A 26625-nucleotide genomic window follows, 5' to 3' on the forward strand; every position below is an offset into this window, starting at 1 on the left:
GTTCTGCATTGCGGGGAGGCATGGGAAATATAAAAACCATCATTTCCACAGCCCAAGGAAAGAGGCCAGTGCACAGTGATCCACAGTGATCCACAGGAATACTAGGGCTTCCACAGAAGCAGCATGTGGCTTTATTGACAAGAATGATCCCAAAGGGAAAATAGATACACCACACCCCACCCCAAACACACAAGCATACACATACAACAGTATCTGAAAGGGCCATTTTCCTGAGTCACCCACTTCCCCATTCTTAGTGATGACTATGAAAAATAATAACAAAAATAATCCCTCAAAGCAGGTTTTAATTTTCACTTTGATACCATTTGTTAGAGGTGCATAGAGATATTTTATTTATGTAGCAGGTTGGGAATACACTAATTAATTTGTCAATATAGGAAAAGCACTGTAAGCTTGCACACGTTTGCATTTTTTTTTTCTGACTTTTAAATTCTACTCTGGAAATCAGGACTTTAAAAAGCGCAGCTAAAATAACAACGGATGCCAAAGTCACATGAAAAACTGATATGACAGGAACGCAAATTATGGAGGTGCACGAAGGAACTCGGCTCTTCAAAGTCCCCAACACAATTAACCTTGCTGGTATCTGTTAAACACACTAAATAGTTTCAGGCTCCCTTTCAATCACTCTGGACAGATAAAACGTAACATTTACATTTAATGACAGTTTTTCCTCCACATAATTTCCCACATATTAATTAAATGCCTTTTTTTCCCCTTTGGCAACAGCATCCACTTCATTCAGAGCTTCCAAATTCCTCGAATGAAATCGATAAAGCTTTCAGAAAACAATGTCTTCCATCAGCTAAAATTAAATGAATGCACAGATATTGGGACTCAGAGATGACAAAGACAACAGGGAATCCTGATAATCCCTTGCTTAGAAGTTCGTTCATGGCTCACGTGGATTCTTTAACCCCAAACAGTAGCTTGGCATTTAGGAAGGGTTTATAAAGAACCAGCACCTACTAGCACTTCACAAGCAAAACCTCATTTAACCCTCATTTTGTATCAGGGAGGCATGTTACCCATAAACTCATCTCCATACCACAAATGGAGAAACTGAGATTGGGAGCAGTCCAGGGACTTGCCATTGATCATGCTTGGACTAGAGTCAAGGCAGTCTCCCTCCATAGCTCTTTATTAAATGACACTGTCTCTGCCCATTATCCTCTGTTTTCTAAACTACATCTTGTCCAGTTTCTGGCACTACTATTTCTATCACATTCCATTATCAAGAAGGAGCACCTTGAGAAAAGAAACTTGCATTATAAAGCAATGATCCCCGAGGGAAGGAGTAATACTTAGCTACTAACTTTTTTTTTTTTTTTTTGGTACCAGGGATTGAACTCAGGGGCACTCGACCACTGAGCCACACTCCCCAACCCTATTTTGTATTTTATTTACAGACAGGGTCTCACTGAGTTGCTTAGCACTTTGCTTTTGCTGAGGCTGGCTTTGAACTCATGATCCTCCTGCCTCAGACTCCCCAGCTGCTGGGATTATAGGCATGCACCACCGTACCCAGCACTACTTTTATCGCACTACAGTTACTAGTAAATTACAAAATTCAGCCATTTAATGATCAGTGTTCCTAACTGGCCATTCTGGAAACCTCTCCCAAATGATTGCCTCCTCCCTCCAGATCTGGAGTTTAGACAGAAACACAGGCCCACACACCCAAGGCTACGTCAGATTGGGAGGCAGATGCACCGACCCTGCAATTCGGTTTTTGTGAGCAAGCAGCAGTCTGATTTGGGGCAAATTATGTTAATTTTCTTAGTATCCATTTCCACATCTGTAAATGAGGAATAATAATAGCTACTACCCCAGAGAGTAGTTTCAGAGATTAAATGTGTTGATGCATTTTTAAAAAGCACTTTGGTCAAAAGTACTCAATAAATGGCAGTTTCTAAAAAAGAATGTCTAATGTATTTTAAAATTGAGGTATAATTTACATAATGTGAAATGTTTAATAAGTGTGTCATTTAATCACTTTTGATGAACTTGTATCAGGGTACAAAACATTTCTATCATACTAGAAATTTCCTTCAAACACACTTCCCAGGAAGTGCCCCACCTCAGCAAGCACTGGGCTGATTCCTACCATCCCAGAGTAGTCGTGACTATCTGATAATTTCATATAAGTGAAGTCTTACCATGGATATAGCATTTTGTGAGTGTGTATTTGTCTTATTTCACTCACTTTCTAGTTTTGGAATACGTCTGTTATTGTGTGTATCTATAGAATGTTCCTTTTTATTATTGAAAAAAACACTTTATAAACATAACAGAGTTGATCCATTTTCCCATTGATGGACATCTGAGTTGTTTTCAGCACCACGCTACTATGCTTGGAGCTATTAGGTACATGTGGGCATAAACATTTTTAATCTCCTTGGATAAATACATAGGAGTGGAATTTCTGAGCCTCAGGAAAACACTTATATAATTTTATAAGAAACTCCCAGATTTCTTTTTTTAAAGTGTTTGGAGCATTTTATATTTTTAGCAGTAATGTATGAGCCTTGCGGTTGTTCCACATTTTAATTTGGGAACTAGAACTTTCACCTCTGGTCACTCTGATATATAACTTCACATCACTGACGTTTAATTTGCATTTCCTTGACAACAAATGACCAACACTCATCTTTATTGACCAGGTTATAGCTTGAATTTATGAAGTACATGTTCATATATCTTAGGTAAACAGATTATAAATATTTTCTTCCATTGTATGTACCATCTTTTTCTTTTCTCGGTGGTACTTTTTTAAAAGTAAGTTTGTTGGTTTGTTGGTTGATTTGTTTATTGGTTATTTTTAGTTATCCATAAGAGTGGGATCCATTTTGATATAATTGCATAAGCATGTAATATATCCTAGTCTAATTAGAATCCCATTATAGATGTACATGATGGTGGGATTCACTGTGTTGTTTTTATATATGTACATGGGAAAATTATGTCAGAGTCATTCCACTGTCTTTCCTTTTCCCATCCCCCCTCTGTCCCTCCATTCCCCATTGTCTAATCTACTACACTTTTGTTCTTCCCTTCACTCCCCCACTTATTGTGGGTTAGCTTCCACATTATGAGAGAAAATATTTGACCTTTGGCTTTTTGAGGTTGGCTTATTTCACTTAGCATAAGTGTTTCCAAATCCATTCATTTACTGGCAAGTGTCATAAAGTCATTCTTCTTTATAGCTGAGTAATACTCCATTATGTATACACACAACACTTTCTTTATCCATTCTTCTATTGAAGGGCACCTAGGTTGGTTCCATACTTTTTGATGATTAAATGCTTTTACATTTTAGGAAGTTCAGTGTGTTTCTCTTCCATTTGTGGTTTGTGCATATTGTGTTCTAAAATATTTGCTTCATGAAGTTACGAAATTATTCTATCTTTTCTTCCAGTGTTTGTGTTTGAGCATTTATGTTTTTTCAGTCCCTGATCTGACTCAGACTGAGTTTTGTGTATGGTGTGAGGCAGAAGTTGAAGGTCTTAATTTTTCATATAAATATCTAGTTGTTTGACACTATTTGTTGTAGCAGTTTTCCTGTCTACACTGAATTTATTTTCTGATCTTATTGAATACCAATAGCCTCTATTTATGTGGGCCTATGTCAGAATTCTCTATTTTGCTCCACAGACCCATTTATTTATAATGTCATGTATTTTAACTTTAGTTTTTATTATGTTTTATCTTTTTTCTTTCACCTGTTTAGATCTCAAATGCAGGGACTGGAACACCTGCAATTTTGCTTATGGCTTTTTAAAATTTGTTCTTTTTCCTGTTTTAATGTCATATTCATGTCTATATGAAAAGGTATATATATATATGTATATATATATATATATGTATATATATATAGGTATATATATATATAAATGCAAAAATACATAAAACACACAATTAAGGCCTACTGATCATTATATTCTTAGATCTTCATAGTTTTAAGCATGAAATTTTATAAACCTCCCTTAGTTTTCAGAGATCAAGGAAAAGGTTCAAAATCACTTCGCAGATTTAAGCAAAGCATATGAATTATGTATAGAGTTCGTTGAAAAACAGATCACTGTATACTCCTCAAAGAGATTTGGATACAACATGTCAGGGGCGGGGCCTGAGAATTTACCTACCTTACTAACTTAGATGATATCAATGATGACAATTTATAGACCACCTTAAATAGGGAAAACAACAAAGGGCTCATTGGTTTTCCTAATGCTTACACAGAAGCTTTATTAGACCCTGATTTGCCTTTTCTAAAGCCTGGGCCCATGGCCACTGATATATTCCTTCTGCCTTCACTTGAAAAGGTACCTGAAATCTCTGCTTCATGCATGGGATTGTGGATTGATGGCCCCAACATTGCCTCATTCCTTCTTCCTTACTGGAAATTGGGTTTTGCTTTATAAGCAGGGACATGCACGTATGTATATATACCACAGCTGAATAGAGCCCTGCAACACACACACTGCTAAGTTCCCGGGTCCTTGCCAACAGTCAGAGAGAATGCCCTTTTCCCCTCAATGGTTGATTGGTCTCTAAACCATGACCATGTTTCTACCAAGTCCCTTAAAACTCTGCTTGTGGATCTTCTTGAGAGGACAGAGACATTCTGAATTACAGGTCACCACTCTCAAAGCAAAGAGCTCATCTTCAGGATCCCAACCCCACCCCCTACGCTTCTCTAGGTTTTTAGGAAAAGCAGAGAATAATTCTCTCAGCTTTTTCTCCCCCAATACATCAGGGACATATGGTCAGAAAGAGCTGTACCACAACCTTACGACTATTCCATAGTGTGTCCACACTGGTGCAAGGATTTAAAAAAGTACACTGTGTGCATGGGTTTTCCTTCTCTGGTTTTTAAAATACCTATTTGGCCTTTGTAGTCAAATAAATAAAAAAATTAATTTATAATTAGTATTTATATGTGAATCACTTTAAAGGTGTCCCTTGTTAGAAGAAAGAAAAATGATTTATCTTCATTACAAAAAAATATTAAAAACCAAAGAAAATTTGTCTGAAAAAAGGAGGAAGAGTGTTTGTATAAAATACCCTGCACATGCTCACTGGTCCCTCCATGATGTTTCAGAGGCACCATGAACAATGCCAACATCAGAGATCAATCATACTTCACCGGATTTAGAAACAGCAGATAGAAAGTGCATGTGCTTTGTCCTCAAAGACAGATTCATTCATGCCCAGCTGACCGCATAGGCCATGCTTATTTTTACAGTGAGAAATTCAGAGATTAAAAAGACAGCATGCCTGTGGCTACAACCAATTTGATCTTTAGTAGTTCTCCACCTCCAACTCGCACAGATACATGACCGACGGAACCCTACACTGCCATAGAAGGGAGCCAACCCAGCACCTTGCCTATGCTCCGCCAGCTTCCAGAAGCCTTTTGGTCATAAGGTTTTGGTTTGTTTGCTTGTCATTCCCCACTGCCCTGCCACCATCATGAAGGTGTTTCAAAGGGCAGCAAGTGGGATTTTCTAAAACGCAATGCATCCCAAGCTGTTAAACCATGTCCCCATCCAGTGGTTTTGACCAGCACCAAATGCAACCCTACTATTATATACAGATGAGCAAAGAGTTTTAAATTCTAGTAAGTTTGAGTATGAGTCTGTCCCCTGACCATTGCTTGCTCTACTGTCTTAGAAACCTTTGACTTGTCTCCTTCTGATTTTCCAGAACAGAGATCCCTTACTCCACAGGGTCATTACAAGTTGTACTAGTTATGCAATTTTTTTCAAAGCTCAGAGCACAATGCCTAACTGACAATAAATATTTTACAAATAAGAGTTCTGAACATTCCTTCTACTGCCCCTTCATCCTTTCCTCCCTGAAAACCTCAATATAGATATATTAAACAAGGATATATATATATGGATATGGATATATAACTGGATGCCATTCAACACATTATTTATATATATAGACATTATGCAGATATTTATGCATGTGTGTGTATATGTGTGTATGTATACACACACCCACATATCTTTTGTTTTTTGATACTTGATTTCTATTAGCATGATGCTTACCACTGTAACTAAAAAAATAAAATAAAATAAAGAGAGAGAGAGAGAGAGAGAGAGAGAGAGAGAGAGAGAGAGAGAGATCCCTAGACTCCAGAGTAGAAACTTTCCTGGCATGGGCATATAACCCTAAGAAATGCAAAGACAGCTCCCCCTGACCCTTAAGAAATTATAATGCTTTACCAGACGTTTTCTATAGGCATGGAAAACAGTAATAAGAGTGTATAACAAGTGTCACATCTTTGCTCATATTTTCTTATCACAGGGTTTCCACCTGATTTCTATTCCCTTTCTAGCAGAGACACCTGCACACATCTCTGTTGCCTGATGTAACTGTCCTCTGGGCATCTGCCGATCACTGGGACAATGCAGCCTTCCCTTAGCTGATCCTATTGTCCCTTTATCTCTCGCTGCACATCCATCACACAAGCTGGTAGCAGAAGAAAAGAACTTCCCTTAAAAGGAAGAAGGAACAAAGGAACAAGAAGACAAGACAGGGGAGGCAGAAGCCTGTGGAAATGATTAAACTGTTGAAAGCTATTACGTCTGTCTTTAAAAACAAGATGTTCAAGTCACAAGTCCATACCTTTGCAGTCCTAGTCTTCTTGGATCTTGGACACAAACTTCAGGGCAACATTGGGGCTGAGGTAATCTGCTCAGGTCACCAGCAAAGGGACAGTTTTCTTAACCTCCACTCCAGTTCAGTACAGACTTCCCCCGTGTCCCTGAGGATGGAGATTTCTTCCAAGTCTACAAAAATCACATGAGAAAGATGATTTATAAAAACAAAAAACAAGACAGAGTGATATTACATTCAAGACTGTTTGCTTTGAGGAATTTAATCCATGTGGGTCTGTGGTCCAAGCTATTCAGGAGGCTGAAGTGGGACCATCACGCAAGCCTAGGAATTGAAGGACAGCCTGAGCAACAAGGGAGACCCTGTCTCAACGACAATGATGACAAAAAAACAAAAGCAATGAAAGAAACTACACAGAAGCCCCTTTAAATTCTGAATGGCATAAAAATGAATCATGCCTGAATGGATTCAGTCTTGACCAAACCAAAGAAGCTTACAAAAAGAAGTCATAGCCAGGCAGGTGCAGTGGCGCACACCTGTAATCCCAGTGGCTTGGGAGGATGAGATAGGAGGATCACGAGTTCAAGGCAGCCCCAGCAACACAACAGTGAAGAGCACGAAGCAGCTCAGTGAGACCCTGTCTCTACGTAAAATACAAAATAAGTCTGAGAATGTGGCTCAGTGGTCAAGTGCCCCTGAGATCAGTCCCCGGTAACACTCTCCTCCCACCCCCCCAAAAAAAGAAGTCAGAGAATCAAGACTAGAAAGTATTTTAGGACATAACTAGTAAAATTTGCTCATTTAATTTATAGGAGAACTGAGGATCAGTGATGTTCCTATAATTATTCATTGCTTGGGGCAAATTTGGGTCAGTGAAGTAAGCAGATCTTTAGAAAAAGAAGCAACGTCCTCATAATGGTCTATTGATACAGCAAGACAAGGAGACAAAGTATCACTCCATCTTGAAACAATTGTCTCATTTGTTTCCTAAGGTTCCAACCTTGCTTGTTCCCACTGGCCACTGCATCCTGGCTTTGCCTCCTCCTAGTCTTCAGCATCAGGGCATCCCAGGTGTGTCCTGAGTCTCCTCTCTGTGTGCACCAACACTGCAGAGCCTCGTCCAGCCCCATGACTAGAGATACCACTGATAGACTGCCAACTCTGAGATTTGTCTCCAGGTCCAGATAGTTGCCCTGAACTCCAAACTCGTCTATCAACCATCGATTCAATAACTACTTGGAATTCTAATAGTCATGTCAGATAGATCATGCCTCTAGTCACCTTCAAAAATAAAGCCCTCTCTTCCTAGTTCAGTAGCAACTTCATTTATCCAAACCCTCCAAGTCAACCTTGACTCTCCCCTGTCATTTAAGCCCCATGATCTCTACTCCATAAAAAGTTCTAATACCCCTACATTCAGAGTAAATCAAGCAGCTGGCCATTTCTTACCCCTTCCTTCACTACCACACTAGTCTAAGACCATAACAGATCTGTCAAGATGCACAGTAGGCTCTCCCAGGCCATGACTGTCACTCTTTTGAGAATGACACTCCCTTACACAAAACCTTCCATGCTACAGAATTGAAGCAGAAAAAAAAAATCACCAAAGAGACCTGCATGGAGCAGCTTGTTTCTTCCTCTCCAGCTCCGCTTCTAACTCGATTCTTGTGATATTTGAAACCTTTGAACTTGCCTTCCCCTTAACCTGGAACTCTATTTTCCACTTATTATTTCATATCTTTTCCCAAATGTTATCTGTGCAGGAAGTTTCTCTAATCATCCCATTTAAAACTACAGACCCTTGCTGCATCCCTCATTGCCCTGTGTTTAAAACATGAGAAAATTTTCTTATATAGTTTGTATTTACTCGCTAATTGTCTGCCTTCTTCAAATAAAACATAAGCTTCATGCCAACAAACAATTTTACCACTGTTATCTGTATCCCAAGCACTTTTCTCACAGCCTAACACGAAAGTGGAACTCACTAAATATTTTTGAATGAATGAATGAACAAACAGGAAGCTAAAATTCTATCTGGGATATCTGGGAATGTAGCAAATAAAAACTCCAACATGTTTTTAGAAACGCTCAAAGTATGTATGTTGCAAATGCAGGGATGACCCTGCTAGCATCCTGATACAGTAACCTCACTGGTCCTTTCACCACGTATTTCTCCGTTTTCCCTCCTTTTATTCCATGCCATTATACATTGTTCTTATATGAAATTTCACTCCCTGCCTTAGAGAAGGTATAGGAGAAAAGGGAATTCAGGGTTAGACAAGAGGAAAGGAAGAAATGGTTTTATGGAAAAGGTATTGGGCAGGTTCAAAATCACTTTGGATCTAAATTTAATTTAGTCCCTGGTCACCTGTTTCCTTACTGAGTCAAAAAATATGCCCTCTAAGATTTTAAACTCAACAAACATGATTATTTCTGTTTTTTTTTTTTAATTAATAAAAGGTTCCCTTTCTCTCAGTACCTAACACGGGTTAGGAAGTAAGGTACAGTGTTAATGACTAGGACTTGGGGATAATCATAGTACTGGCATCCTAAATCCACCACTGTGAAACCCTTCAAGTTCTTTAAGTGTCAATACATTCAGCTTTCCTAAGATACATTGTTTTTTTTCTTTAAATTTGAAATGACAAAACTGTACCTGTCCTGTTGTGATATCCATGAAAATGTAATAAAGTCATACAGGTAAATCAGTGCTTATTGTATAATATCTAAGTACTTGATAAACAATTCCTTATGATTTTTTTTGTTGTCGCAGGCTTATATTTCATAATTATATTTAATTTATTTACATTTTGTGATTTTTGACATTTCATGATTTTATTTACCTTTATCTCATTTCCCACCAGAGTCTGAATCTTTTCCACATTTTGTCAAACATAATTGCTTCTGCAGCCCTTGATGACATTAGTAACTTTCTCTGGACCCTCTCCAGGCTCACAAGTATGTAGTTACCCCAACCACTCCAGGCTAGGGGCAGATGGCATAACTGTGTAACACAAGAGTCAAGTTTTTTGGCTAATTTTATGTCCTCTTGCTGATGATACTCAGCAATTTGGGGATGATCTTGGCCCTAGTTTTAGAGCAAGCTGATAATCATCATGCCACAGTATACAATTATTCCTGCAATCAAAAGCCAAGAGACACAACTTTGGAAAGCAAACAATGCTGTAATTCGGCACAATGATATATGGAGTTATTAAAGAAATTGTGCTGACTACTTTGAGAATTTAAGTCTCAAATCTATCCAAATGCATCTTTTTTCTGATATTAAGAAACTCTCTGGGGGCTGGGGATGTGGCTCAAGCGATAGAGCGCTCACCTGGCATGCACAGGGCACTGGGTTGGATCCTCAGCACCACATAAAAATAAAAAATAAAGATGTTGTGTCCACCAAAAACTAAAAAAAATATTAAAAAATTCTCTCTCTCTCTTGCTCTCTCTTTAAACAAAAAAGAAAGAAACTCTCTGTTTAGATAGTAATAATATGAAAATATGCCACCTCCCTTTCAGATTTAGTTATGCCCTAAACTAAGAAATAATTTAAGTGTTGCAGGAAAAAATTACCTGCGATCCATTCTAAGTTATTCAAGGCCATGGTCAGAAATGTACTTATTTAATAAATGTTTAAGGAGTATATACCATCTGCTGTGCACTTTGTTAAGGACTGTGGCTGTGACAGGAACTATGGAAGACTTTATTCCTGTTCTCATGGAAACTCTTCCATTCCAGTGGTTGTTCTTTGGGATTTGCTAACTTCTGCCCAGATGTGGAAGAACATGACTACCTCCTCCTTGGTGGTTGATTCTCCTAAGTAGTGACCCAGTGTGTGCTGACATAAGCAACCCAATCCCTGATAGAGACAGTTCTACAATTCTTGGTTTTCTTGGGAAACTAACTCATTTCCTTAATTTTCTCACCATGCCCCACCCCACACACCTCTTCTGAGAGGATCCTGGTTTATTTCTCTCCTACAGCAAAAAATAAAAACAACAACAACAACAACAACAAAAACAACCAAAATCCTCCACCAATTCCACAGAGGCCCTGTCCACCATCAAGATGCCACCTGGTGTGGTCAAGGCACAAGGTTCAGAGGACATAGCTGAAGTAATGAGCTTCTCTGTAATCCTTGGCAACTGGAAAGGGATTCATTCCATGATACAGGACGACAAACTAAGAAGGTGTCCATTAGGAATATCATCAAGGAAAAAATGTCAAGAAAGCATCAGTGTCTCTATGGGTGGAGTGTTAATCACAGAGATGGTGGCAGCTTGCCTGTTGGGCAGCCTTGAAGGCTTCAGTAATTTTTCAAGAGGTCTCAGTTAGAGACTGCTCTGATGGCAGAATGTGAACCACACCTCTTGAATGGCTAGCCTGAGTTTAAAATGAACTCTGTGTGTATAAAGCTTGAGCAGGCAACAACACACAGATCCATCCTTATGGAGACAGATTTGCCAAAGAGGCAGGCATCCAGAGAAGGCAGAAGGAAGAGGGCCAGAAGAACTGAGATGGGTCTTTTTTTGACGGGGGGGTACCAGGGATTGAACCCAGGGGCACTTGACCACTGAGCCTCATCCCCAGCACTATTTTATTTAGACAGGGACTCAAAGAGTTGCTTAGTGCCTCACTTTTGCTAAGGCTGGCTTTGAATTCTAGGTCCTCCTGACTTAGCCATCCAAGCTGCTGGGATTATAGGCATGCACCACCACACCCGGCTCTAAATTGATCTTGACGAAGAATTTGAGTGGAATTATGTTGTTCCAACAAGGTTGGGCCCTACTGGAAAGTTGGGAAGTGGAGAAACATTGTTCACCTCTCAAGGAGACACAGATATAGCTGGTAGGTAGAAGGGACTGTGCCTCACTAACAAAAAGCACCCCTGTCTCCAGGTTAGCGATGTGGAAATTACTTCCATTTTCATAGAAGAAAATTGAGATTTGGAAATTGGATGCATTTGGAAATCATATAACTAGAAAGTGGCAGTGTCAGGATTCAAACTCAGAACTAAACCTGGAGCTTCTTCATATTCACCAAGCAAGCTGCAAATCGCTGTTAGTCCCCTCCTAGATGTTATTTCTGATGAAACCTACCTCTGACACTCAGAAATGTCATGATTTGAAAAACTTTATTCTTCTATGAATATAACTGGATATTGGGTCACTCAGTCTGCTAAGGAGACTGAAGATACTCAGATCAGAGAAAGTGCATTTATTTCTCCAAAAGCCCTGTTAAGTAGAAGCTAGCAATGAGCAGTGAAATGCAGACAAGGTCATAAGTGTTGTTTAAATTACTTTAAGGTCCTTCTTTAAACCACTTCCAAAGTAGACAAGAAAGCAAAGGGTGGTAGTTAATTTGTAGAAAATAAACAGAAGCAAGGCAGCTAGTTGTAAATTGTGTGAAGAGAAAAGCACTAATGGGATTAACTCTTGACAGAATCCATTGGTGTTGATGTGATGTTAGGAATTATGGCTATAAGTCTCTCCTGTTATCTGGGAAGGAGGATTCCTTTAGTAGCACAGGTACACTAAGGTAACTTCTGACCAGCCACTGACCCCAGTGCCCACATTGACATGGGAGTGACTTGTAGATGAAGCCCCCCCCTTAATACGATGGCCACCATGACAGTTCTGGAGAGAACCAACTGAGGTCAAAAACTCCACCACCTGACATGAAGGGGGAGTTGAACACCTGATTGACAAGGAGTGCAGAAGGTAGTCCCCAGTTCTCCTGGTAAACATCATACAGAAATAAAATTGGGGACAGCACTGTCTCCTTTGTTGTTCGCTGCTTGGAGATGGCCCACTCTCTCCCTTGAGAGTTCTTTTTACTTAAGCCTCACTTTTCTTTTACTTGATTTTCACCTCACTTTCACTTCTGATAAAGTTCTCTTGCATGACTTTTAGTGTCTGACTTTAAATCTTCTTCTGTCGGTACACAAAAACCAAAGTTTGGAGTTTCAGCTCCCTGCTTTCCTGTGACAGCCCTAGAGGAGGTCATACCACATGTCGGAACAGTTGCTTCCTGGGAAACAAAGATAGGGAACCTGGCCTTAAGTCCTTGTGGTTGGTCAGTCTCGGTTGTAATTCGTGGATTATGCTTTCCACCAGCTGACATTACCAAAACCATTTTGGGCGTTTAAGACATAAAATACTTTGGGGGATCTAGGTGCTCAACTGTAACTGGAACCATCATTTGAGCTAGCTCAATAGCAAAGTCCTTACCTTCTGTTCATTTTCAGCTTGGACACCAAACAACTGAATTGCTAGGGAACAGCAAAAGAAAATCTGTGCTGCTGGGTTTCAAGGATTAAAGAAAACAGCTAGTGACTTTTAGATGCCTGATCTCTTGCCAATACGTTAGCACCTTATTTTCCTACCTGGTTAGCCTTTTAAATTGGATGGTGAAATTAAAGGGACTCTAGAAGAAAAGTCACCAAATGTTATAATGGGATTTTAGGACATTTCCTGGCACCTGAGCTAATTGGTGATCTGTAGTCTTAATTAATTGCTAGTTAACGAAATATGCTAATTTCATACACTTTATAAAGTGTGTCAAACTCTGATATTCCTTATGTAGCAACAGCCAGCAGTGCCTGCAAGACAGGGTTTTAAAATGGGTCTTGAATATATGTAGAAAAATAAACACCCATCCTCAACCTTTCTACGTGTACTCTCTAAGCCTGGCATTTGCTATTTTAAATATCTAGAAATACAGGCCCACACTTTGCTATAGGAAACTGGTCTTTCTCACCAGACAACAGTCCTCATTCCCAGCCTAAATAAGAGTTAGGTATATATGAGATCCCTAAAAATATCCCTCTTTCAGGATTTATGTAATCAGTACAACACTCTCTACATACCTGTGTACTGACACACCATGTAGATACTGCATATTAATCACAAACTCTAAACCACTGAGCTAACTCCCAATGCTACAGTCTATCCTCCTAAAATCATCAGCAGCAGGCAACCCCACAGGGCCTCAAATCCAGACAGTGGACTTTCTGTGCTGCCTCAAACCTAGACCATGGCTGACGTCACCACATCCTCTTTACTTTGGTAGTGTGGAAAAATGGTTGGACCACTTACTTAGGTAGACAGTGATTAAATTATCAGGTGTCTTGTTGAACAGCAGATTTTCAAATATCTCCAGAAACCCAATGCAATAAAGAAACTGAATGGAATCATTGACATGATCAAAAAAGATCAGCATCACATTGATCCTAAAACGTCGGCCTCTGATCTACTGTTATGAGTGAAAAATGTAAATTAGATTACATTACACCACCATGAAAACAAAGGAAACACTTGTGAAAACAGTGTCATTCCAGGAGGCTGTCAATAAGAACACTAGTTTGCCATGATACGAAAGATGCAAAGATAACATTGGCTAAAAGTATACTATCCCTGCCTGGGTTTGATTCCTACTGTAGCTGCTAACTAGCTGTGTCCCTGGGCATGTTATTTAACTTCTCAGTGTTTCAAATGCAACAGAGAAATCATAAAAATGTCAAAGAGTTCTTGGTGAGGGTCAATTTTAAAACACTTAAAATAGTTTCCAGGAAGAAGTTAAGAATGTAAGTGTTTGCTGCTAGTATTAAATGTTGCATGATGGTTGGGATTTCATTGTGATTTAATAGAAGTCAGGAAGAAGGAAAACAAGACTAACATTGCACATATCATGCAGGTGGGGTATATAAACCCTAGAGAACTAGATAGAAGTTCAGAGGATTAAATTAGACTTAAATAGGCTTTCTTGAGTACAATGGAACCATGTTTGGATGGGACTTTTCTTACCTACTACATAGGTAAAACTATGCCTCCACAGAAGGATGGATTGTAGTGTTGGGAGTGAATTCAGTTGTAGAGCATGTTATTAATATGCACAAGTCCTGGGTCCAATCCATAGCATCAAAAAATAAGAAGCAAAGAGTATAGTAAATATGATATAATTTTGTGGCTCCAGCCTCCTAGTCCAAGTAATTCACAGTATAGATTCTGTTTCATATTTATTTCTTTGAGGCACATATGGAGCTACTATGTTGATACAATATCTGAGTATGGACATAAATGAGTCACTCATGCGTGACTGATGTCTGACAAAGCTTTACCATTTCCTTGCTAAGTCCATGGTGGCAAACAGGAAAGGCAGACCTGCCACACTGTTTTGCTGAATAAATCCAGAGAATCTGGGGATCAGAGAAGTTACTTCCCAACCCCTGAGTTCTTTCTGAAAACACAAATATCATCATTATTGGTAACAAACTAGAAAAATTCCAGACTGTTATGTGTCGAGTTTGTATGGGTCAGCACTGTGTTTGCCTCATTTTGTCTCATGAAAATCTTCCAATAAGCAGCTAATGAGATGGATAGAGACAGTAAAGGCTCAGTGATAAAGTAACTTATGCACCCCCACGCGGTGTGAATTAGACCCAGGAGAATCCAGAGCCCAGGTCTAGGCTTCTGTTCACTGTGTTCCATTTCTTCCTGTTGAGCTTCAAAGTATCTTTGTGATAAAAATTGTGAACATGTTTTTCCAGTTTTTGGCTTACCTCCTTACATTGCTTAATGGTATTTCAGGAGGGGTAATCTCTTCATAAGAGTACAGTTAATATTCCTAATATACAAAGATCTATTACAGAGGAAAAAAATTCTGTGTCAAGGAAAATAGAGAAGAATATTACAAGAGAAACTTAAAGGGGAAAAAAAGATATGCAGATAGCCTATGAGCTCAGCAACACTCATGAGGAATAATGCAAATTAAGGAGGAGAAAATCAGGGAATCAATGAGAATAATAACTGTAAAGGATTAAACTACTACTGATATATTTAACTCTATGAATCTATAATGATGCTAAAAAAAGAGAATAAACTTTTTATTGGTCATTGTTAGAGAACCAAATCATTATGAAAATGGAAAATGGTAGAAAAACAAGCATTTTTTCTGTCTTTTCTGGTGGTATCTAAATAAATGCAGAAGACTTTTTTTTCACCAAAAATGAAAAAAACAGCAATGAAATTTGAATGTCAACATTTTGTAAACATCAATAAAATAGTAGATGTAGGTAATGATGATTGGTGGCTGCTAACATCACAAAAGAAAGAGTTGTTACATGCCTCATGATGGAAATACACACCTCCACCTACGAAGTCATTGTGCCCAGAATAGGAAGCCTGAATCAGATCAAGCCTCTGTCCTTAATTCCTAGTCTCAGGGAGCTCAGTAACTAGGGATATACCATATACACTGTCACATGAATGAGATCAGTAATGTCAATCTGATGGACTGTGGCAGGACAAAAACCAGACTGCCTTCTACAAATAAATATCCAGGAAAGTAATGGGCAGTGATGGGGAACCTAGCATTCAAAATAGCCATACTAGAAATCAAAGTTCATTTTAATGGCTGGAAGTTCTTTCGATCTTGATTTATAAACAATATGTAAGAAAAAAATGTCATCAGTAATTTGAAAAATGACTCAATATTTAGTGATACTAAATAACTGCAAACATCTTTGCAATAACAGCACCATTGATAGACGTACAAAAGGGATCTCACCTTTGAAAGATAAACATGTTTCATTTTACATGAAATGTTGAAGGAGGAAGTGTTGCTATGAATGGTATTTTGAGCCCAGGGGATTTGGGTAATGTACACAAAACTGTTCACGAACTGGTAGCTTCTGAAGTTGGTCTAGTTAAACAAAGATCCCACCACCTTGTTCTCTGTACTTCAATATAGGTTTTAAATTTTCCATAACAAAACTAGAATATAGAGAACTATTTGCCCAATAGAAGTGCATAGAGTATCTGCATGATAAAAGAAGTCTACCAGAATGATTATACTAAACTTCTCCAGGAAATGGATGGTTTTAACCTTTTTAAAGTTGGACCTCTTTTCCTAGCAAGTTTGGGACATATTAACAGAAAGAGGCAAATTTATTTTACAATTTCCCCATGTGAGGTTTTAAACACGGGTGATGCTTTTTTGTTCAAACAATTATGAACCAAATTATTACAAAGTCTTAGGATTTGCTAGAGCCAGATGATAGGCATAAATATATTAATTTATCAGAAAATGGGTATGCCAATATTTGGACATAGAAGCAGCTGCAGCTTGTGCGGGGGTGAGTTATACACATGGAACTACACATACACATGCACACGCTATTGATTATAGCAGTTTTAGGTTCACAGCAAAACTGAATGGAAAGAACAGAGTTCCCATATACCCTTTGTGCTCCACTTTTTCTCAAAAAAAAAAAAAAAAAAAAAAAAAAACAAAGAGGACTCACCCACAATACCCAAAGTGTCATGATAGTTATAATCAATGAACTGTTACAGTGACATACCATTATCATCCGGAGAGTTTGCTCTTGGTACTTAACTTTCTACAGTTTGTTATTTATTTATTTTTTAAATAAAATGTACCCACCATGACAGTATCATACAGAATGGTTTCTCTACCATAAAAAGCCAGACTGCTTTATTCATCCCCCTTTACCCCCAAAACCCTAACAACCACTGCTCTTTATACTGTCTCTATAGCTTTGTGTGTTCCAGAGAGTCATATTATTAGAATCTCATAGTATGCAGCCTTCACAAATTGGCCCTTCTTTATTTAGCAATATATATTTAAGACTCCTCCATGTATTTTTATGGCTTGCTAACTCATTTCTTTTTAGCACTGAGTGATAATCCATTGTTCATTCACCTAATGCAAGACATATTAGTGGGTTCCAACTTTAGGCAATTATGAATAAAGACCTTATAAACATCCATATGCAGGTTTTGGTTCGGACATAGTTTTCCATTCCCTTGGGTAAATTCCAAGTAATGTGACTGCTGTATCATATGCTAAGAGTATATATAGTTTTGTAAGAAATCACCAAACTGTGGTTCCCATGTGACTATACAAAGAGGTTTAATTTTTAAAAGTTAGTTCTTAATTTAAAATTACATGCAACCAATATGACTCTTGAAAACATCTTTGGAGACAGCATGTTGAAGCTGACATTCGGTGTCTCAAGCACCTGTGTCTTATGTTCTATAAGTTCAGGGAATTTTTCAGTCTTCACTGTGTTCTGAGTACTCAGAATAGTGCTGGCATTTAGTAAGTTCTCATTGAATATTTGTTAAATGGATAAATCAATCCAAGCAAGAAACCTCTCCTCCAGTTTTGTAACAGAGTTCTTTGGTTGAACAGTAAAGTGAAGACTCATCCTTAGGGGCCATGTAGTGTGAAAAAATATATATTTTTAAACAATAGAGTCTCACTCAGTTAGACAAAGTCCTCACCCTATAAAAGGTGTGAAGGGCTGGGAGAGACAGAAAGAAAAGCAAAATCCTGCCTTTCTTGGTACTCAGAGAGAGGCATGTACTCATTGTATGGAATAGGGATAGAAGCCTCTGCACTGTTTAAATAGTTCCATCTTTTTTTTTTTTTTTGCCATGCACGTACAGTTGAATTTGCATAAATTAAATGCACATAAGCTGAGAGTCTACCATAATTGCAAAACCATTGCATTGGAAATAACCCTTCACTGAAATCACATTAGAAACCAGAAAGATTAAATTAGATTTAGAAACATATTTAGCCCTATCAAGAGGTAGATTACAGAAAGTTTCTAAAACAACATAGATACACAAAGCAGGACATCAAAGGCCTGGCTAAGAAATGAAACCACCTCACCACCTCCACACAGAGGAGAAAGATGCTATCTAACTTCAAGGCATGGACTACCAGTCACCCAAAATCTGAAGCTCTTGTTCTGCAAATGTCAGATGTCCTGAAAGCAAGCAATGCATTTATTCATTTAGTTTCAGCTTCCTATAGTATAAAAGAGGCATAACAACACCCTCTGCCTATGGCTGTTGAAAGGAGAGACTATATATGCCAGGTGTAGCCTCTGGTTCTTAATTCTCAAATAAATTAAAAAATGCTATTAATTCCCTACATCAAGGTATAAACGACTGAGAATTTATTTGAATTTTGTTACCTCCACATCTTTGTTGATCCCAAGTATTTCCAAACCCTCGTGCTTCCTAGTCATAGTACCAGAAAAAAATTATATTTTAGTATTTATTAAGAACTCACAGAGCCCTGTGAATTACATAAATGTGCCTTAGATTGCTGGCTATTATTTTTCCCTCACCCTTTTTCCAGGCAAATGTGAAGCTAAATTAGTCACTTATCATAAAGTTCTCTGAAAACATTAAAGCCCAAAGAAACGCTTGATAATTGTTCTTAGCCATCTGGCACCGAGTGATGCTCATGAACTTACATGAACCATTTGGTACAAATCCAAAAACGTCTATCTTAATTTTACATCTCACTTACTGAAAGTTCCAAGTTGAGAAATTTCATAAGAGGAGAAAATCATTTATAAAAAGAAAAACAAATGGGTAAATCCTTGAGCTCATTTATATCCACATAGGAAATCTTATCAAAACCCACCTCCATCACCTGGCTTTAACTAATTAACCTAAGATAACAATATTTACCTCCCAAAACATGCACACACATTCATACATACTATAGTACAAATTTTATAGCATAACTTGTGGTTGCTTTCCTAAGCCCTTCCTTGTGGTGAGAAAGACATCAATGTCTCTCACAGAAAGAGAGCTATCTCTGCTATGGGTCTCTGTCCCCAAATCATAGTCTGTTCCACCAAAAGCAGACCTCTACTTGCCTAGATCATTATAATATCTTTTCTTTGGTCTCTAACCCATCTAGTTTAGTGGGTTCCAATCCACTGTCTACCATAACTAGAAGGAGCTTATAAATATAAAACATTTCCATTTTTCTGTCCATACTTTTCAAAGGCTTCCCACTGCCCTCAGAATATAATCCCAAATTCTTAACATTGCTTAGAAGATGCTCTGAGAGGTGGTCCTGAACTATCACCCCACCAGCTTCATCTTGTACCATTCCTCTCCTACACTCAGTGGATTGGGACCACCATTTCCACCACTGAGTGCTGCCGTGATCCACCTGGACTTACTGTCCTGAGCACATTGGAATTTGAAGATGAGATCTTAGCCCCTCATACTCTCAAAAGAAAACATAAAAACACATGTAGGGGTGATTTGTGAGGGACATAAACCCTTGTGTTTCTCCTCATTCATGAGGAGGCTGAATCAATTGGGTTAGGGATATTCCAGAACTTAAAGTATTTCCTTTCTTTCTTTAATATTGCAAATATATTCAATATGCTACAAACATTTGCTAATATTTTCTCCCATTTAAATGCACTGTATTTCTCATTCCCTCTCCCCACTCCAAATCTCAAACACTGCACAACATATTTAAACCCCCCATAATTTACGTAAATGGAACCTCAACAACAAAGTCACTACTCAAGCAGGATTGGAATAAAACGGAACCATTCTCCCAGGATAATCAGAAGAACATTACTTATCTTTCAATGATTTTTATGACAAGCTCCAGCTTTAGAAAATTACTGGATATTACTCTAAAAATAAAACATTAGAGATAATTACCCCTTAGAATGGAACAAATCATTATATTAATTCGAAAAGTTATCTTGGATATGGGGGAGAGAGTACTTATTTAAAAAAAAAACTGTGGCCAATATACATGAAAAAGCTCATTTCTGAGAGGAAATAGAACAAAAATTCCTTCATGCTTTCTGAAATTCATTTTGCTATTGTTAATAACCAAACTTCGCAGAGCCCTTGATAAGAATTTCAGAAAGCATATGATAGGAAAAAGAGATGCACATTAGGAGTGAAGAGAAAATATCTTTCTTAATTTTGAAAAATAAAGTTTGGGAATTCTTTGGGAACTCAGTAAGAATAAGTTAATGGAGAAATATGACTGAAATAATTCTAAGACAAGCAATATATTTAAACCTATAGAAGCCAGTAAAACAATTAAAGGAAATTAGCAATAATAAAACCTAAATCCTATTCATATGTATTGACACATTTCTTTCTCCCTACAAACTTACGAGGAAGCCTCCATCATAAATCTCTATTTCACACATGGGGGAAAATAGAACCTGGCACAAATGAGTACTCCTGGGTGTTGAGTCAAGGTGGCTAGATCTCAAAGTCCACAATGATGACCATGCCACTGTGCTATATCTCCTGTCTTGAAGAAAGACACAAAGGAATGCACTAAACTTTACATCTGAACGTTGACTATTACACTGATACCTGTAGCACAGGTGAGTTAATAGCTCCTGATAAGGCAGGAACAGAAACACAAAATATTGTACAAATGAGGAAAACTAAGTCCTAGAGATGTTCTTACTTGACCTAAATGATACAAGACCTCCTGATTCCTAATCCATACTTGTTACCTAATTTGGCAAATAAATTGAACAGTGGTGATAAATTGTTTGGTTCCCTGAGTGCAAGAACCTGTGAAATCACAAGTGAAGGTCAGCTCTCACCTGGGGCCTCCATAAGGTCCCAAAGCAGGCCTGGCTGTATAAAAGTATAAAAGGGGGAGAGAGGTGAAGACTGTTCCAGGCAGAACGCATTGCATATGGAAAGGCCAGGAGGAGAGAATGCTGTGCTCTCAGAACTTAAAGAAATGCAAGTTAAATATTTCAAGGATGGAATGTTCTAAGAATCCAGAAAGGAAAAATAGACCAGGATAAGGTTCTACAGACTACATTAGGGAATTTGAACATATTAAGATCATTTTAGTGTTGAGGGGTTACAAGACTTGTAGTTGGTGTGGCTCTCTCCTCTACCTCTGCATTCCATTCTTCTTCCTCTGCACATCCCTGACCACAGAGTAGCCAGAGAAGAGCCAAATAAAACGCAGGGATTTACATCTACATAGGCACCAGAAGGAAAAAGGATGAAACCACTGGAAGAAAAACTAGTCAAAAGGAGCAAAGTTTAACTTGTACCATGAGCATGCACACATGCTGCAGAACAAGGATCTGGATTTGGAGAGCTGGCTTATCAGCACACAACTGGGTACATTGAGGATTTGTTCTTTTTGTTTTGTGAGAGAAATTCATAACACAAAGGTCTTTATTTGCAATTTCCCATTACTCTTTGGAGTCTAAGTATTATAAAGTGTAACACAAACCTTAAGGAACAAACTCCTGTCCATTTCCTTGCTCCCTGTTTTGACTTAACTTATTCGCAGTGAAGCCAAGTAAGGAAACTGACCAACCCTCTTACCCATGAGTTTCTCTCTGTCATTATTGATGAGAAGTTCACAAAATTTATGAAATAAAAGCTATACATTTGCTTAGGAAAGGCAATTAAGGCTCAGTAGAAATTTCATCTGTGGATCTTAATACTGTCAAAGATAATATCAGTGCCCTGAATATCCTTCAACCAAATAAAATTAGAAATTGTATGATTGTTTCAAATAAAATTTAAAACACGTCATGGACTGAGGATGGATCTCAGTGGTAGAGCACTTGTCTACCATGTGCAAGGCTCTGGAGTCCATCGCCAACACAGGGGAAAAAAAGTCATCATGATATATTCCATTTAGAATCTGAAAAATAAATACCCCATAAATTTCATTAATATTATATACAAGTATCATGTCATAACAAACTCTACTTGGTTATGACTTTTCCCATTTTGCAGAAACTCAGGCTTACAGATTAAATAACTTGCCCCAAGAGTTCCCAATCACTGATCATTTAGAAAAAAAAAAGTAATTAAATCCTATATATATTGCTTGCCATATATACAAATGCCAGTAGGCAATGCTGTTGAGTAAAAATAGTCACATCATCAAATTGATAATATTAAAAGTGAAAATTAAAATTAAACATTAATGATGTTTATTAGAAGGCACATGTCCTGATTTAATCATGTTTTTCTGTCATAATAATTGATGGCACTTTGTATCAGAGTTAGTGGTCTTATTACAATAAAAACTCTTGAAAATGGCCTACAATATACCAGCTCACCAAATTAGATATCTTCTGTTCTTTATATAAAACATACCAACTGGATCCCATATTGTAACAAACAGCCTAAACTAGGCTCTTACGTTCACATATTTCTAACCTTATCAGTTGCACTGAGTTTCTTCTCAAACCTATTTCCAGTATTCTATTTATCCAAGCAGATGTTTCTACACGGACTATAAATACTATATAATTCAACAAGTATGTGAAAGAACAATTCCTGTTTCCATGGAGAGTAAGTTGGAAAGCAGTGATAAAAACACTATTGTAAAATGGCAGAAAATATTAACTTGCATGAAAGGTACATGTCTAAAGTAGAGGAGGAGATAACCCTAGGGACAGGAGAGAAACAAAGATCAATCTTGTGCAGTTGACTTGAGAGGTATGTGGCTAGGCAGCTTCATGGAAGATGTGTTTGGTTTAACTTTCAAGAACCAGTATCATTTGGGAGAGTGAAAAATTATACAAATTTTAATTAATAGTACCAAATACAGACCAGTAGTTAAATCTAATAGATAAAGGTGTAAGAAGCATAGTTTCATAGATAAATATTGAATTGGGAAAGAATAATAAACAAAGGAAAAATTCCAATCTTGGTAACTGCATAAAGGTTTTTGACCTGAAGTCCTAGATGAGCTGCTAGGTGAATACACAGGTCTCCTATAATTTATGGAAAATGCCTTGTTATTTACATTTTTCTAGGGAGAGGCAGCCCACAGCTTTAATCCAAAAATCAAAGAGTCCTGACCAAAAGACTTATTCCAAGAGAAATTGATGGGCTAATAATACAGCTATTGTCTGTTTCCTGGAATAAGAAGTATTAGAAGCTACTTGAAATTGTGAACTTCATTTGCTTTTAAATATTGACAACAGATATCAGAAGTAATGGATGATGATTTGGAAAGCAGAAAAATAATGCTAGGACAAAAGGACAAAAAAAAGTGGAATGAATTTATATCACATTTGGAAATACTCTTAATTAGACTGTAGCCTGTTGACAAGGACTCTGACATAAAGAACAAACACCAGGGAAGAAATATGTTCTGTAATGAAGCAACAACAACGAAAAATCAATAGGATACTCATTTTCAAAAAAAAAAAAAAGTGGCTAACAATTTTCTCCAGGGTAAAGAATTTCTCTTTCATACTTAAAATATTGAAAACATTAGAATAATACACCACTTTGCAATTCAACAAATTAAAGATAAATGTCAGAGTGTTGTACTTTTCTATACTTAATGTCACTAAAAGGGGGATTCATTTTATAGACATCTCAGTGGGTGAGAAAGAGTAGTAGTAGTATCTGTCTTCCAAAGACATTTATTTGATTCATGTGTCCATTCTAATACCCTGAAATCCTATTGTTATTAGCATGCTTCCAAGTGGTGAGCAGTTAAATATAGATCATTAGTCAGTGCATGTTTAATTACATATCAGTATTTCTTGAACATTAAAAATGTCTGCAGTTCAATTATCCCCACATAACAGGCCCTATTTTTCTACCCATTCAGCTAAGAACAATGCAGCTGCAAAATAGATTGTTCTTCATTTTAATCTGTGGGAAGGTGTTGCAGGGAGCTGATTTCAAAAGAAAAACAGAATACACCTATTCACCTGCTTCACATCCTAGGAAGAACACAAGCTCCTGTGTCATATCTTCCTATGTGCATGTGAATTCCAGCAAAGCAGTGTCGGTCAGCCCTCTCTCTCTCCTTCACTACTTTCACACGACTTACAATCTTGGTTTTCACAGCTAGGCTTGCAAGTTCAAGATATGCAAAATGGCTCAATTTCCCATTTAAATGATCTCAACTCTGGTATAGAGATCCTGTACGTAAGAAGATCATTCTCAGAGATTTGGATCACTGCATGTGGTTACCAACACAACAGCATTCAGCTGAGATCTCAAGTTATCTTCTGCATGGAGAGCTCATCCCTCAGAGGGGAGAGAAAATGATGGTGTTTAACTCCTGAATTTAAGACAGAAGAACCAGAAGAACAATTTAAAATATATAAGTGGTGCTTGGAATAATTTACTTGATTACACGAACTACAAGTATTTTCCTTCATGTTTTTGTAATGAACCTGGCCATGAAAAAACAAATTTACGTCTCTCATCTGTGTCATTATGAGCTGAGCTCATTTGGTGCGGAAAACCTACAGTTTAATTGCTTGATTTAAATTTGGCTAGTAGAATGCATACTGAAACATTACTCTTTTAATTATGTTAATTTATAACTGAAAAGCTGAATTTACAAAGGCAATAACATTAATTATTTACCTGCCCATTAAAATTGAATATATATTATTAAGTTAATTGGCTCCATAAGTCTGCCAAAAAAATTAAAAACAAGTTTGTTGTCTGATTTATATGGTGGACAGGGCACACATTCTCAGCAGGTTACGTGTTTTTCACTGGGTTACATGAAAATTTGGGTAAAGTACTTTCCTTATCATGTGATACTCCATATATTTTCTTCCTTTCTTCTTTGGTTAAAACACATTTTAAAAGGGAAAAGAAGGAATGCAGTGACTAACATTTACCCTGTGTTTTTTTCCACATCATAGTTTATGTTTTATCTCACCGAATCCTGAACTAAATAAAATACTATCATTATCATTTTCTAAAGATGAAGAAATCAGAGTTTGGAAAGATTTAAAATCTTACCACAATAAGTTGCAAAACAATCCATCAAATTCAGGATATCTTCTAGAAAGACTGAAGAACTTACCATTTATGTGATACTGTTTTAATACTGTTATTGAAACAGTATTACCAACAGATTGGACAATGGCTCACTCATGATGACTCCTTAAGGAGAAGACTTGCTTTAATGTCAATGTCAAATTGTTTAATAAAAATTTTATTCATAGCCCCCATTTGGATATTGGCATTAAAAAAAGCAAGCTTTTAGAACACAACCAAAAGTACAGATTTCACAATTAGCATGTATCCTAATGACCTAAATCCAGAAAAACAGAAAGAAGAAAATTCATATACATGTCAACCTTATTTTTAAAGTGTTAGGTGGATCTCTCTTAGATTGTAACTCAACAAGAGAGCTTACAAATTAAAGATTATAATGCTCATATTACTATACTCTTGGGCATACTGTGAATATCAAATGTGAAAGGAGATAAGGAAGAGCTATGAAAATTATCAAGCATTATGTAATTGCAAGTTAATAGAGTAAGACTAAGACTCTCTGCTACCTACACATTCCCAGGGAATTTACCCTGAATTACGATGGGAGCCATAATGTAGCTACATTGTCATGTAACCTGAAAGCCTTATAAAATTCCTCTAATACATAAAAGTTTAGTCAGTATTTGGTTCAGGGAAAATATTAATTAATACGAGACCTTAACTGACATAATTAGCAAGAAGTCTTTAAGTAGTATGCAATAAAATATTCTGAAATGAGAATGCTTTCCAAAAGGTCTGGGTCATTGTAGCCATTAGTATTTTAAGCAAGTTTTTCTATACACAGGAAAAACCAAAATATTAAGCATGAATTTATGCAGGCACACTTTAAATAATACAACTAAATTGCTAATCGTTATGAAGCAATTAGGGCCATATTAATATGTAATGAAAAGCAAATTTGTGCATTTTCTAAGAAAGATTTAACTTATTCTTTGTCTGTCTGCAAGCCTACTGGGAAGTATAACAATATTCTATATTAGGTGACTCCAAGAAATATTTCCAAATGGGACTTGGTAATTTTGGAGATTTTCTGTAGTAGTTCTAAACCTAATATCATAGTAAATTATCTTCTTAGATTGCCTTGAAACATTTCCTGTATTATTCATTATGATGAAGTTTTGCTGGGGGCTAGGGTTTGAAACCAACAAATTAGGTTTAAATTACACTTTGGTTCCTTTTTTCTGTGACATTTAAGCAATATTGGACTATTTGTTGAAGACATAGGTCATTTTTAAAAAGACAGAAAAGACCATATATATTTTTTTCTATCACTCAGCATCATTAAAACGGAGATATTTAATTTTAAGTGCATATTAAACTGAGAAGA

The sequence above is a fragment of the Spermophilus citellus genome (genome assembly GCF_964194105.1).
Source record: "Spermophilus citellus genome assembly, chromosome: 1".
In the NCBI taxonomy this organism is placed as follows: domain Eukaryota; kingdom Metazoa; phylum Chordata; class Mammalia; order Rodentia; family Sciuridae; genus Spermophilus; species Spermophilus citellus.